Below are 13,456 nucleotides of genomic sequence, written 5' to 3'. Positions count from 1 at the left end.
CTACTGAAGAATGTCACATACAGATTGTGACACACTGTTTTAAATATCCTGAGTTGTATGTCTCGCAGTCTTTCTCATTGTAAAGCCAAGTAGTTAGCCATTATATTGATCTGAGACTTTGCTCATTGGATCTATTTTACCCCACCTCCTCCTGCCCATAAGAAATGCTTTTGATTAAGCCAGAAATTGCAAAAAGTTTGTTAGTAAGTCTGATTTTGCTGAGTCAAGGATAGAAGGATCAATTATGAGTTAGGAAAAGTAGAGTGTCAGAGTGTAACAACATTTCCTAGTTTCTATATTTGATAGTTTGAGATGTTGGTGTTAAAGGGGAACAGAACATGCCATCCCAAAATACGTCCTTTTAGTATAAAGACTATTTAAGGCTGATTATTTTTAAGAAATAGATGTAAGAAAAACCCTGAAAACCAGTAGAAATTATCCTTTTGTAAAAGACATTTACATTTGCCAGGGAAATCTCCATTTGTAAGCATATCTTCCTCTCTGTGTCAGGAAAAGGAGACCATCTAAATCTCTAGAAACTCCTGAATGAAATGATGACTTAAATTTGCATAGCAACTATATCCTTATTTACTGTGTTTTGCCTGATAACTTCCCATAACTGGCTTCCCTCATCCCAACATCTTTTGTTTTTAGTTAGAGATGGCATTTAAAATGGTGACTTGGGCTATTTGGGTATTACTCAGTTTTCCTGGGTACCTCCTAGGTATACAAGAGATGTACATGTTATTATACTTTTGGTTTACTTCTGTTAATCTGTTCTTTATTACAGAAGGGTCTCACAAGAACCTAGAAAGGTAGAAGAAGAGTTAATTTTTTCTCCTTTATAGTGTCTTGCTGGCCCTGGAAGGACTGCCCCTCCCAGGGCCAGCAATTCCCAGAGAGAGTAAAAAACTGGCCTGCAAGTGTACCTTCCCTAAGTACACTGACCAATCTAGAGCCCACTCCTCAACCACCTCCTTTATTGGCTCTCACACTCTAGGCCAGTGTTCCCCTGCCCTAATCACCCCAGAGCCAGAAAACAGACAACTAATGAAACCAACACACGTTCAGTTAACAAATGTTTTACCATTCTAGCCTAATGAAACTGGCTAGCTTGATTGATTTATGAGCCTATCTTACAGAAGTGAACTGACCACCATTAGGACTAGCTAAAATCAGAGCAAACTGGGAAGAATTTTTGCAGCTATGTAGAAAGAATAAGGAAAGAACAAAAGTAGCCTCTGTGAAGATCCACCTGGAGATCTTATGCCCACCATCATGCTTATGCCACCATTTTCTGAACAAGTATCCCATTAAGAGGCATGATTCCTGAATGCACATGCTCAGAAAGGAGGATACCCTTCCTTTGTCCGTATATCCAATCATTGTACTTCATTCAGCCTACCCTTTACCCTTAAATATGCCAACCCAACCCTTCAGAGAGGTGGATTTGAGAAATCTGTCTCCTTGCTTGGTGCCCTGCAATAAAACCTTCTCTGCCACAAAAGACACTGGTGTCAGTATTTGAATTGATGCACATTGGGCAGCAAGCCTTTGTCTGGTAACACTAAGAACAGCCCCTACATCCCAGAGCCCACTGAAATTATTCAAACAAGACAATCCTAAACCTGCTTGCTCTGTCTTGTCCATTACTTCCTGTGGAAACCATATAATAGGCTCTTGCCCACATTTTCCCTTTGCTCCTTCTGCCTTCTGACCAACACTGGGTGGATCCTCCATGTGGCCCTGTGTGGTATATGTCCCTTCATCTTAGGAACTGTGAGTAACAAACTATATTTCCAATAGAACTCTTCCCTTGATCTTTTGACCTCGCCATATCTGAATAAGAATACTTACATTTTACAATAAAGAGGTCAAAGTCCAGGAAAACTAAAGGTGCCAAAATTCAAGATGGATTTAAAGCAAGCAAGAAGAAACAAGGAGAATATGGCAAAGGTCTAGCTCAGGGAGAACTCTGAAAACCCAGAATTCTGATTGTGATATAACTTTATAATTTATTTACTTCTTTCTCAATTACATATTGAATCTTCATTATTAAATTTAAAGCTTTTCAAATAGTGTCTCCAGAGTGTCAGTCTTGACTTTCACTATTCCACTCTATTCTCTATCATCTGGCTAACTTGAGCCATCCATTGTTCTCAGCACATTCTCACAATGCAATGGAATAGACCAGTATTACCAGTACCATAAAAATGTATTTATAATATTAGCTTTAGAAACAAGTATACCTAGGTCTGAATGCTTAGCTCCCCCAACAAACCATGCTCTGATCTTGGGACTTTAAGTTTCTTTTTTTTTTTCACCCTGGAGGAATCAGAATGGGTTCCCTGGGGGAATCACCAAGATAATAATATCCATGTTATAGAATTCTTAAACCGGTTAAATGAGATAGTACCTATAAGATTTCAGCACAATTTTCAAGAAGCTCTAACATATGTTATAAGTGATGCTATTTTTCAAATGAAAAATCTCAGACTCAAGAGAAGTAACATGCTCAAGCTCATACAATTAGGTAAGAATTAAGAATTATATTTCTTCACTGCTTCTTACTTTCACTCTTTCTTCTCTATGCTAAGCTGATCTAATGCCCATAAAGTCATTTAGTGAAGGGACTACGACTCATTTATGTTTTATTTTCACAGTGCTTGAGAATTTTTTAAACTTAAACTAACTTCATTGAGTATTTGTTATCTGTACAATACTTTAAATTGTCATTTAAATATGACAATACCTCACAAGATATATATTATAAGTGCATTTTCAGGTAGAAAATGGAGAATCTCAGGGGTTAACCTGCTCAAACCACACAGCAGCAAGTGAAAACACTATATATAGCTACCTCTGGCAAAAGTTGATGTGCCACACTAGGTAAGCTGCAATTCAAAACAGACATGTAATTCATTTCTATTGAATTAAATTTTGATTGACATCTGGAAAATACATCTCCCTATTTGCTAAAGAGGGTAAAATGGTGACATGTTCTCGAAAACCTCTGTGTATGTGTGTGTAAGTGTATGTATAGTATCTGAGTGTGCTATGTATATTTTAGTAAGCATTTCCCCTTTCTTCCAATAATAATAGAAATCCTCCGTTAAACATGAGAGCAGGGAGCAGGGATGAGGGTGCAGGCATTAGTGTCAGGGGAAAACCTTTTCAGCCTTCTTTGCAACTAGCTGTGACCCCGTGGAAAGGTCTCATCAATGGGGTGTTAGGGAAAAAGATGTAAATAAGTTCCGAGATATATCTCAAAGGCAAGAGCAGACTACTACTTTTCCCTTTCCGCCATCCCGCTTAAAACACCAACAACTAAGGCAAAGCTAAAGAAAAAAGAAGGATATAATTGAAATGTTTTGGGGAGGATTGAGGAGTTAAGTACTACACCATAGAAATATGGAATCCTAGTGTTGTTGGGAAGGGTATAAATAATCTAATCTTCCCACAGAGGTGATACTCAAATCCACTCTCCAAACTTTACAAAGTCAAGTCACAGGAAAGCTATAAACAAGTATGCTGAATTAGATATATCTAAAATAAAATGTGAAATTTTGACAGTTGTCAGAGCCACATCTTTGAGTTAAGTAAGTACTCATTACTAGGGTGGAGTATGTGTGAGGCACTGGTATGAGCCTAAAATATGCCGGTTCTATATGAGATGCCACAGGAGGGGCAAAACTATTAGGTGACATTGTGGAGGCCCAAAGGGATATTTCTGAAAAGAAGATTATCAGATGCTCATATAGATTTACCACTCAATGCTATACCTAATGTCTATTTTGTTCATCTAATTTAGGATACTTTGACTCAAATTGCAGGGACTTGGAAAAGCATTTTCTCCCATGCGTCCCTAAATGCACATCTTCAATGACTTGCTCCAAGGAAGCAGGGCCAGACACATGAGACTCATTTTGGTTTTTAAAATATGTGTATTATGAGTTATAGTCACATGATTATGCAGACAAGTTGAGGGGTGAGGTCATTGTTGCTGTACAAAGTGAAACTGTGGTTTGTTCTCATGTTTATGCCAACTGTTCAGAAGGAAAACAGAAAATCAAAGATGCCTTAGACACATGCTGATAATGCCTTAGATAGCAGAAAGTTCAATACCATGCTCCTCAGCACTGTGACATAGCATCTTTTGGATGCCTGAGAAATTGTAACATCTGAGCATTCAGTAAATAGATTCCAAGAATGATGAAGACATGTTGCTCCCTTCTGTACCTTAAGGGGCAGAGATGGATAAGAAAAGAACAACCTGCCCCATGAGCAACCAGGACCTTCCTGCTTGACTTCTAGATTAACCCAGTCCCTCACCCTAGAGCCCTGTAGCACCAAAACAAGGCTTCACTTACATCTTCCTGAATATATCCTCAAAAACCAGTTATAAAAGGCCAACCTAAAAGATGCTCTAAAATCTGTTAAAAATTCAATTCTCTTCATTTAACATAATTGCTTTTCCAACCATTTAACATATTTTTCTTTTTTAAAGATGTGATTTGTACGTTCCATTGAAATGGAAATAAACTGTTACAAAATGCATTTTTGTAAATAGAAAAAGGCAGGACTACTTGGGAAGTTTTGTTTGATGTGCATTTTCCATTGGTCATGAGCCCACAAACAATGCCACTATGATCTATTATCAAATGTATTTTTACCCCTTTAAAAGGGCTAAAATAACTTATAGTGGTTATGTCACAACTAACTAAAAATACAAGCATTCAGTTGTACATCTTTATATTTGTTGTATTTGTCACTTATTGTTTTATAAGGAAAATATTATTAACATTTAAGCAAAATAAACATTTTTTATTTAATAAATACTCTTAACCTGATTATTTGGTTGGAGTTAAAGAATAGGCATTTTATAAAATCATAAATATCTTCTTAATAATATTTGCTTATTATAAAAATGTATAAAGAAAATAATTGTAACTATGTTTGGTGATGGATGTTAATTACACTTACTGTAATTAACAATATATACAAATATTTCACAGTATAAACAAATATCAAATCATTATGCTGTATACCTGAAACTAATGTTAGGTGCCAATTATATCTCACTTTTAATATTTTTTTTTAGAATGAGAGAGAGAGAGAGCACATAAACTGGGATGAGGACTCAAAGGGAGAGAGAGAGAGCAGGCTCCCCACCTATCACAGGAGCCCACACAGGGCTCCATCCCACAACCCTAAGATCATGACGTGAGCTGAAACACTTAACCTAGTGAGCCGTCCAGGTGCCCCAATTATATCTCACTTTTTTAAAAGTTCAAAAAATGAATGAAATGCAATATAAAGAAATAAAACTCATAATCCCATCACAGAAATTTTAACAAAATCATATTCCAGTACATCTTATTAAATGTTAATATATCCCATATTTTATATTTAAAATTATATCGCAAGCATTTTTCCATGTTTAACGTATCTTCTGTTTTCCTTTGCACTCTTCTTTGCTATATGAACTATATTTTATTTGTTAAGTTTCTTGGAAACCTTCTGGAAGTAGTGGTTAAAGATTCTTCTAAATATACTTCATTGTAGTGTTGCTCAAAACAAAGAATAAATGTACTGCATTTAAGTCATCTCCTTATATAAATTCAGGTTCCCTTCTGTCCCTTCCTATTGTGGTGGCAAGGTGTGTGTGTTTAGATCTGTGATGAGGGCCCTGGTTTCTGCAGGACACCCACATCATCAAGTTCACAGGCACAAAAACTAATGCATTTAAGTTCATCCTTGTGGCTCCAGCTTATACTTGTACATTCCAAGTTGTTCTTTTTTAAAAAATAGCTTTATTGAATTATAAGTTACATTTCATAAAATTCACCCATTTTAGGTGTACAATTCATTGACTTTTAGTAAATTTACAGAAATGTGCATCCATCAGCATAATCCAGTTTTAGAATATTTCTAAAGGGGCCCTTTCTGAATATTTCATATAAATGGCTTCATACAATATATAGTTGTTTGGATCTTACATCTTTCATCTAGCTTACTAGCTCTGAAGTTCATGCATGTTATAGAATGTATCAATATTTTATTCTTTTTTATTATATGAATATACTACATTTTGTTTATATGTTCATGAGTTGATGGAAATTTGAAATATTTCTGATTTTTGTCTATTTTGAATATGATATGAACATTTCTGTTCAAGTTTTTGCATGAACATATGTTGCCATTAGATTCATAGAAATAGATGTTGGATTCTACGATAAGTTTATATAGCTATTTATGAAACCACCAAATTGTTTTCCAAACACTATACTACTTCACATTCCAACCAACAATATATGAGAGTTCTTGTTCCTCCGCATCTCCAAATCTAATATTTGTTATCAACTATCTTTCTTATTATAGCTATTCTAGTGAGTATACATTGGTATCTCATGATTTTGATTGGCATTTTCTAATAACATTATTATTGAGCACCTCTGCCTATTTTTATTAGCCATTTGTATGTCTTCTGTAATGAAAGATCTGTTTGAGTCTTTTTTTTTTGTGATCTGTTTGAGTCTTTTGCTCATTTTTAAAATTAGGTTGTTTGTCTTACTATGATCAAGTTGTAAGAGTTATTTATATATTTTAGATGCAAGTCCTTTATCACATCCATGATTTGCAAATATTTTCCTCAGTTTATAGCTGGAGTGTTTCTGGAAGCATAAAAGTTTTTAATTTTTATGATACACATTTATTGTTTTTTCTTTTTTGGTTTGCTTTTGGTGTCATTTCTAAGAACTTTGTACCTAATCTAGGGCCATAAAGATTTTCTCCTATATGATCTACCCAGAAGTTTTAGCTACTACATATTGCTCTATAACATACTATGCGTTATTTTTTATTTATGGTGTGAGGTATGAATCTCAGTTCTTTTTTTTTTTCAAATCAATTGTCAGAACCACTTGCCAATTCTATCCTTTTCGCCACTGAATTTCCTTAGCACTTCTGTTCCAGCCTGTTTTGTCTCTCTCTCACTTTACTTCAATCTTTGTTTCCCAAATGTCAGCTCTATAAGCATCAAGCTTCAGCATCAGACAAGAAGACTAGTGTTGCAAAGACTGTTTAAGCAGCTCCAAAACTTTCATAAGTTTAAACCTTTAAGATAGATAGATGATAGATAGATAGATGATACATTGTCTCTTGCTAGTTTTGCTTCTTTGATTGAATTCTCCCTAATATTCAGGACTATTCTTACTCTACAATGCTTACTAATATTATCTGGAACTTTCAACTAAAATTATTTGTGGAAAATGTTACTCAGCCAATCAAAGATTTGCTATTTGTATTGAGAGTTGTAAATATTCTTTAACTACAAGTTAAATACCTCTGTATTATACTGGTTTCAATGTTCACTTCTAATAAGTCCTTTAATTTTACAAACATTTTACATCCCAATTCTTGATATGTTGAATTTACTCATCTTTTAGTATGTATATGATAAGTTATTTTATGCCATCTATATCTGAGGATGTCTTCCTGTTGAATTTATAGATAAATGAAAATTTAATTGTGTATTAAATCCTTGACTAAAAGGAGGTTTTTGTTTTCTTAGAAAACCATAAGCAAAGATATATATTTATTTCCTCATTCTCTTATAAATATATAATTAGTTCTCCTCTTTTTACTTTTACCAGAGACTTCTGGAAATTTTTATTTTTTTATTTTTTTATTTTTTTTTTTTCTGGAAATTTTTAATTAATACATTTTGAAGAAGTTCTCTTGAGAACATATATCATATGCCAGAGCTGTTGTGCTTCTGATAAATTTAAATGTTTGTCATTAGGCCATGCCTCTCTGTATACCTTATTGGACTTTTTAAGCTTAAAGTTGACTCTTTTTTTTACATTAATATAATTACTCCAGAAAATCTTTTATCATTTTTATATCCTAACTTTTTAGTTTATTTTTGTTTTAGATATATTTCTTAAGAATATCATATGACAAAAATTTGCACTTCATCTTATCTGATTTTTGTCTTTTAATTGTGGAATTTAACCCATTTATATATGTATTGTGAGTAAGTAAGTTCTACTACCTTCTTGTTTGCTTTATATTGTTACTACATTTTTTCCTGTCCTGTCTTTCTAGGGTTAATTAAGTTTTTTCTCTGTTTTATTCTTCTATTAGTTTTCCATGTAGAAGATATACAATTTGTTCTTTCTCTTTCTTTTTTTTTAATTGGTAACCCTTGAACTTCTACCATGCATGTTTATTATTTAATGATTTCTAAAGTTAATGTATTAAGCCTTTTATGAACAAAGTGAGCACTGTAGACCAAAGTAAACACTATAGACCAAAGTATGCACTGTAAACCTCTAATCCCTCATTAGAGGAGGGATTGATGAGGCTCACACATGGACAAAAACAATAAAATCCTGAAACGCTCCTTCAAGGTACAGCATAATATCTCATATTTTCATAATATCTCTAATATTTTCTGTGAAATATTAGATCAGATTCCCCAAAAGTTCATCATTCCCTTGCCCACATCCTACTTAACACATAAACTTGTTTCTTTGTATATATGTATACATTAATATGACCTCCTCGAGGATGAGGAATATATCACTTTTTTTTACTAGTACCTGACACCAGACATTAGCATATTAGTAGCATACATTTTAAAATTTTAAAAATTAACAATTTTATGTTCTTATATATTTATGACTTTTCATTTTCTTATATTTCATGGAGATATCCAGCTTTATCAAAAACCTTACCCAGCATGACCACTCACAAGAGGGAAAACTTTAATAAAATCCAAATAACAGTTCAAAATCCAAATAACAGTACATATGAACTGTTTTTTTAAAGTTTTTTTAAAAAAAACTGGTTTTTTTTTTTGCACAGAATTTTTAACTTTATTATCAGCTACTGAGCTATGATACAAACCAATCAGAAACATTAAAGTTGCTTGAAACAGGTGTTTACATTTACACTACACAGAAGCCAGAGTCCTATCTTTTTTTTTTTTTTTTTTTAATTTTTTTATTTATTTATTTATGATAGTTACAGAGAGAGAGAGAGAGAGGCAGAGACATAGGCAGAGGGAGAAGCAGGCTCCATGCACCGGGAGCCTGACGTGGGATTCGATCCAGGGTCTCCCAGATCGCGCCCTGGGCCAAAGGCAGGCGCCAAACCGCTGCGCCACCCAGGGATCCCAGAGTCCTATCTTTTGATCCCAATGCCATCCCTCTGGGGAAGCATGGCCTCAGCTAGGGGGCAAAGGAACACGTTAAGTTATAATAGTAAGAGTCTCATCCATCTAGGAAAGTAGTGAACCACAGCCACATTTTAATGGGCACCAAAAACTTACTTGAAATCAGTTTTTAAAGGTTCTCTTAATCATAAAGTTTTCAAATGAAAACAGGAACCCCTCTTCTGTGGGCATTCCAGCTCACTACCCAAGAGACTTGAGTACTTCTATTAAGGCAACTGGAAGCCCACCTTAGCCTTGAATGGTGACTTCTGCCCAGTATATGATCCGTCCTTTGTCTGCCAGTAAATGCAATCCAACAGAACATGCTATGGGGAAAAACAGGAATTTATGCAGTGTTGCCCTCTGGTAAAAGGGAAACACAGCACTCAAAGCAAAAGGCCACAGAGGGCTCCCTGAGAATCCAGTAGAACTAAGAGAACTCCAGTAGAACTCCAGTTTTTATTTTAACTAGCATTTTGGTCTTCACCCTTAATTAATTCATCCAAACAACTTACATGTAAAAAGTTTAGTTTGAGAGAAGCAGGATTATGCCTTTTACAAATTATTCTATAAAATTAAATTTGTATCATAGAGAGTTTAACGTGTTTAGGAAGCAAAAGAGAGAAGCTGACCTAAGCATGGCTGAACTAAATGAGTTGTGGTTATTCTTATGTTTATTCATATTATTTTGAAATAAAAATGAAAACTATGATACGCTATCTCAAAATGTCTTCTACATTATTTTCTCGAAATTTTATTTACCTTTGTATTGTCATGCTGCTTTCACATTCAAAATTTTTCCAAGCTCCCTCAGGTCAAGAATCATGGGCTGTGCAGATTTGCATCTTCCCTGGCAGCCAACATAGCATGCAGTGGTCATTTGGTAAATTTGTGATCATTGTGTCTAGAACGAATGAATACATGAGTTAGTGAGTGAATAAAGATACAAGAGAATAACTCAATGCAATGACCTGTCATTTTTCACTAGCATTTTCCTGCAATTTCCCCACTATTATTTAGAATTTAAATTTTATTTAGATCTATTTAAAATTATTCAAATATATTATTTGGTTTAAAAAAGGAACATTTCTTTTTTGTCTGTGACTGTTTTATGGTTTTTTGTATAGTTCAAACTGAAACTGGTCCCTAAGAAATTTATGAGTGTGCATTAATAAATACTCCTTTTAGTCATTAGAAATGGAATGAATTATGATTATGATCATATTTTGGAGAGAAACCAACAAAAATGGAATAATAGGTAACTTAAAAAAGAGAAGTAGAGGGAACCCTGGGTGGCGCAGCGGTTTGGCACCTGCCTTTGGCCCAGGGCGCGATCCTGGAGACTCGGGATCAAATCCCACGTCGGGCTCCCGGTGCATGGAGCCTGCTTCTCCCTCTGCCTGTATCTCTGCCTCTCTCTCTCTCTGTGTGTGTGACTATCATAAATAAATAAAAATTTAAAAAAAAATTGAAAAAAAAAAAGAGAAGTAGAGAAGTAGACTAAAAGCAGATGACCTCTGAAACTCATCTGATATGTGCACCCAAATCCAGGCAAAATCACACATCAGTCATTTTAGATTATGGAGTACAACCATCCTTCCTAACAAGCTGACTTTTAAAAAGTCACCAGAAATAACTTCCCAATATTAAATCAAAATTTCTCATTTTGATAGAAGACAAGTATGACTGATGCTATGATAAATGTCTCATGTGCATTGTTTCAGGTATTCCTCATGATCTAGGAAAAAAAAGATGAAACCAAGGTTTAAAGAGGCTAAGATATTGGCAGAACCAAGATTTGACACTAGGAAATCTGATTTTAGGGTCCACCATCATAATTATTATTTTCTTTGCTTCCCAGTGAAGTAATACACATAATTATCTTCATAGCCAATTGGTAGTACAACAACAACAACAACAACAACAACAACAACAACAACAACAACAGATCTTCACCCTTAGGAACACTCAAGAGATATTCATATATTTTAAGATTACTTTTTAGGTTAATTCCTATTTTAAGATGGAGTAATACAGGCATAAATTGTTGTCCCTGCTTCTTCTTCTATGTTCTGCGTCAAATATTTCACAACACATCCCCATTCCCCCACATACATACAACACTTTTTAATCCATACCAAATCTACTTAGTAGTACATAAACCAGTTTTTCTTTTTCTTTGTTTTTTTTAAGAGCCAATTTTCTTTAGATTTTATTCATTTATTCTTGAGAGACATGGGGGGTGGGGGAGAGAGAGAAAGAGAGAGAGAGGCAGAGACACAGGCAGAGGGAGAAGCAGGCTCCATGCAGGGAGCCTGACATGGGACTTGATCCCAGGTCTCCAGGATCACTCCCTGGGCTGAAGGCAGCGCTAAACTGCTAAGCAACCTGGGCTGCCCTAAACCTGTTTTTCATACGTCCTTCGGAGATATCTGACTTGTATCTGAAATTTCATGTTTCCAAACCATCCAAAAGGTAGATGACACAGGAAGTAAGATAGTTAAGTGACTAAGAATTTAGGCTCCAGAATCAAAGTGTCCGGTCTGTATTTGCTATTTGTGTGACATCAGGCAAGTTTGTATTAACCTTATCTATAAAATAGGGGAATGAAACAAATTCCAGTTGTTATAAGGATTCATCATATAGTCTCTATAAAGTTTTTCACTTAGGCATGGCACATAGTAAATGCTTAACTAATGTTAGATGTTTATGTTAATTTTTTTGTTTGTGTTAATTTTTGTCTGGAAAAAGATCTAGTAATAAATTGTGGCATAATTATGTTGTTGTTTGTGATACTTTTTAGCAGATTCACTATGGCAGTTACATTGGAATCCATCTATTAAAAAAAAAAAAAAAAAAAAGGAATCCATCTATTGCCCAAATGTTAATATATTAATTATTTAGAAGACTCCTCTCCAATTATGCAGTTCTACACAGAGCATGAAATAAATGTTACAAGAGCCATATTAAGTTCCTGCCATGGTATATATAGGCATTCTGATATTATTTAGATGCAAACATTTTGCCTCTTTTTGAATCATTTATAAGGCTCTGAATTGCAACTGGGGAAGGTCCTATGTGGTTGTAGGCATTCTTCTGGCCTGCCCTTATGAAGATATGAGATAGCTCTCTATAATGAAGAAAACAGTGAAATTTCCACATCAGAATATTATTTCAACCAACATGAATCTCTAGTTCACCTATTCTAGCTTCTTACTAGAAACTTCCATCTCAAATCACTCATACCATCTATGGTAAATACCTGACCCAAATATCTGATTGGCATAGCAGCAATGTACTCTTAAAATCTCCAAACCTGATTCCTACATTAAGCCAGATATCCATAAAGCCACAAATATAGGATATGCTGTGCTCGACCTCATATTATACCTTCAGTTTTCATATACTTCAGTTTATTTCATAAACTGTCTCTAATTATTGTAAAAATATTATCATATGCATCACTCATTTTGTCCTTTATGAAAACATCCACATAAAAATTTCCATCTAATCTCAGGGCCAGATTAAAAATATAAATATACTTGACAAATTTCTAAGCACCTCATTTTTGGATAATGAGAGCTGTGCAACATGCCAACTACTAGAATGAAACTCTGTTAAATTTGATTTCAAATATAAAACATTTCACTAACATTTTTTATTTAAAATATCTTTATTTTTGTCAGATATTTTTTTAAAGATTTTATTTATTCATGAGAGACACACACACACACAGAGAGAAAGGCATAGACCTAGGCAGAGGGAGAAGCAGGCTCCATGGAGGGAGCCCAGTGTGGGACTTGATCCTGGGACTCTAGGATCACACCCCAAGGCAAAGGCAGATGCTTAATCACTGAGCCACCCAGGTGTCCCTGTCAGATATTTTTAAAATCCAATATTCATACTACCTATTATAAAATGGTCCCTGCATATCTGGAGGAATCAGCATAAACATTATCCACCTAGCTTCTAATAATGCACCCTGCTGCCAGGCACCCAACAGACCCACTCCCTCCAATCTACCTTCAGCAGGATTCTCCAAAGTTGCTCAGGTCTACTCCAAGAGCAAATGGGCACAAATCTTGCTAACATTGTGTACTCTGTCCCCTACAATTTCCTGTGGACCTGGCCTTGGCAAGAGTCTGTCCAAAGCAGTGCTACAAGCCAGTTAAGTGGGACAGGAGAAAGAAAAAAAAAGAATAATGAAAAGTGAAAATAGAGTAAGGGAACTCAATG

The 13,456-nt window shown here is 34.8% G+C and overlaps 1 long non-coding RNA gene across 2 annotated transcripts in view; it reads right to left on the bottom strand.

Moving 5' to 3' along the window:
- Nucleotides 1–13,456, bottom strand: part of LOC121497149 — a 269,382-nt gene that overhangs the window by 71,115 nt on the left and 184,811 nt on the right. For both annotated transcript variants that reach the window (XR_005989411.1, XR_005989412.1), the window contains one exon: nt 9,983–10,124. This is a non-coding gene — a long non-coding RNA (uncharacterized LOC121497149). The remainder of the gene's footprint in view (nt 1–9,982; nt 10,125–13,456) is intronic.

The sequence above is a fragment of the Vulpes lagopus genome, chromosome 8 (assembly GCF_018345385.1).
Source record: "Vulpes lagopus strain Blue_001 chromosome 8, ASM1834538v1, whole genome shotgun sequence".
NCBI lineage: Eukaryota > Metazoa > Chordata > Mammalia > Carnivora > Canidae > Vulpes > Vulpes lagopus.
This window is presented reverse-complemented; position numbering and strand designations above follow the sequence as displayed.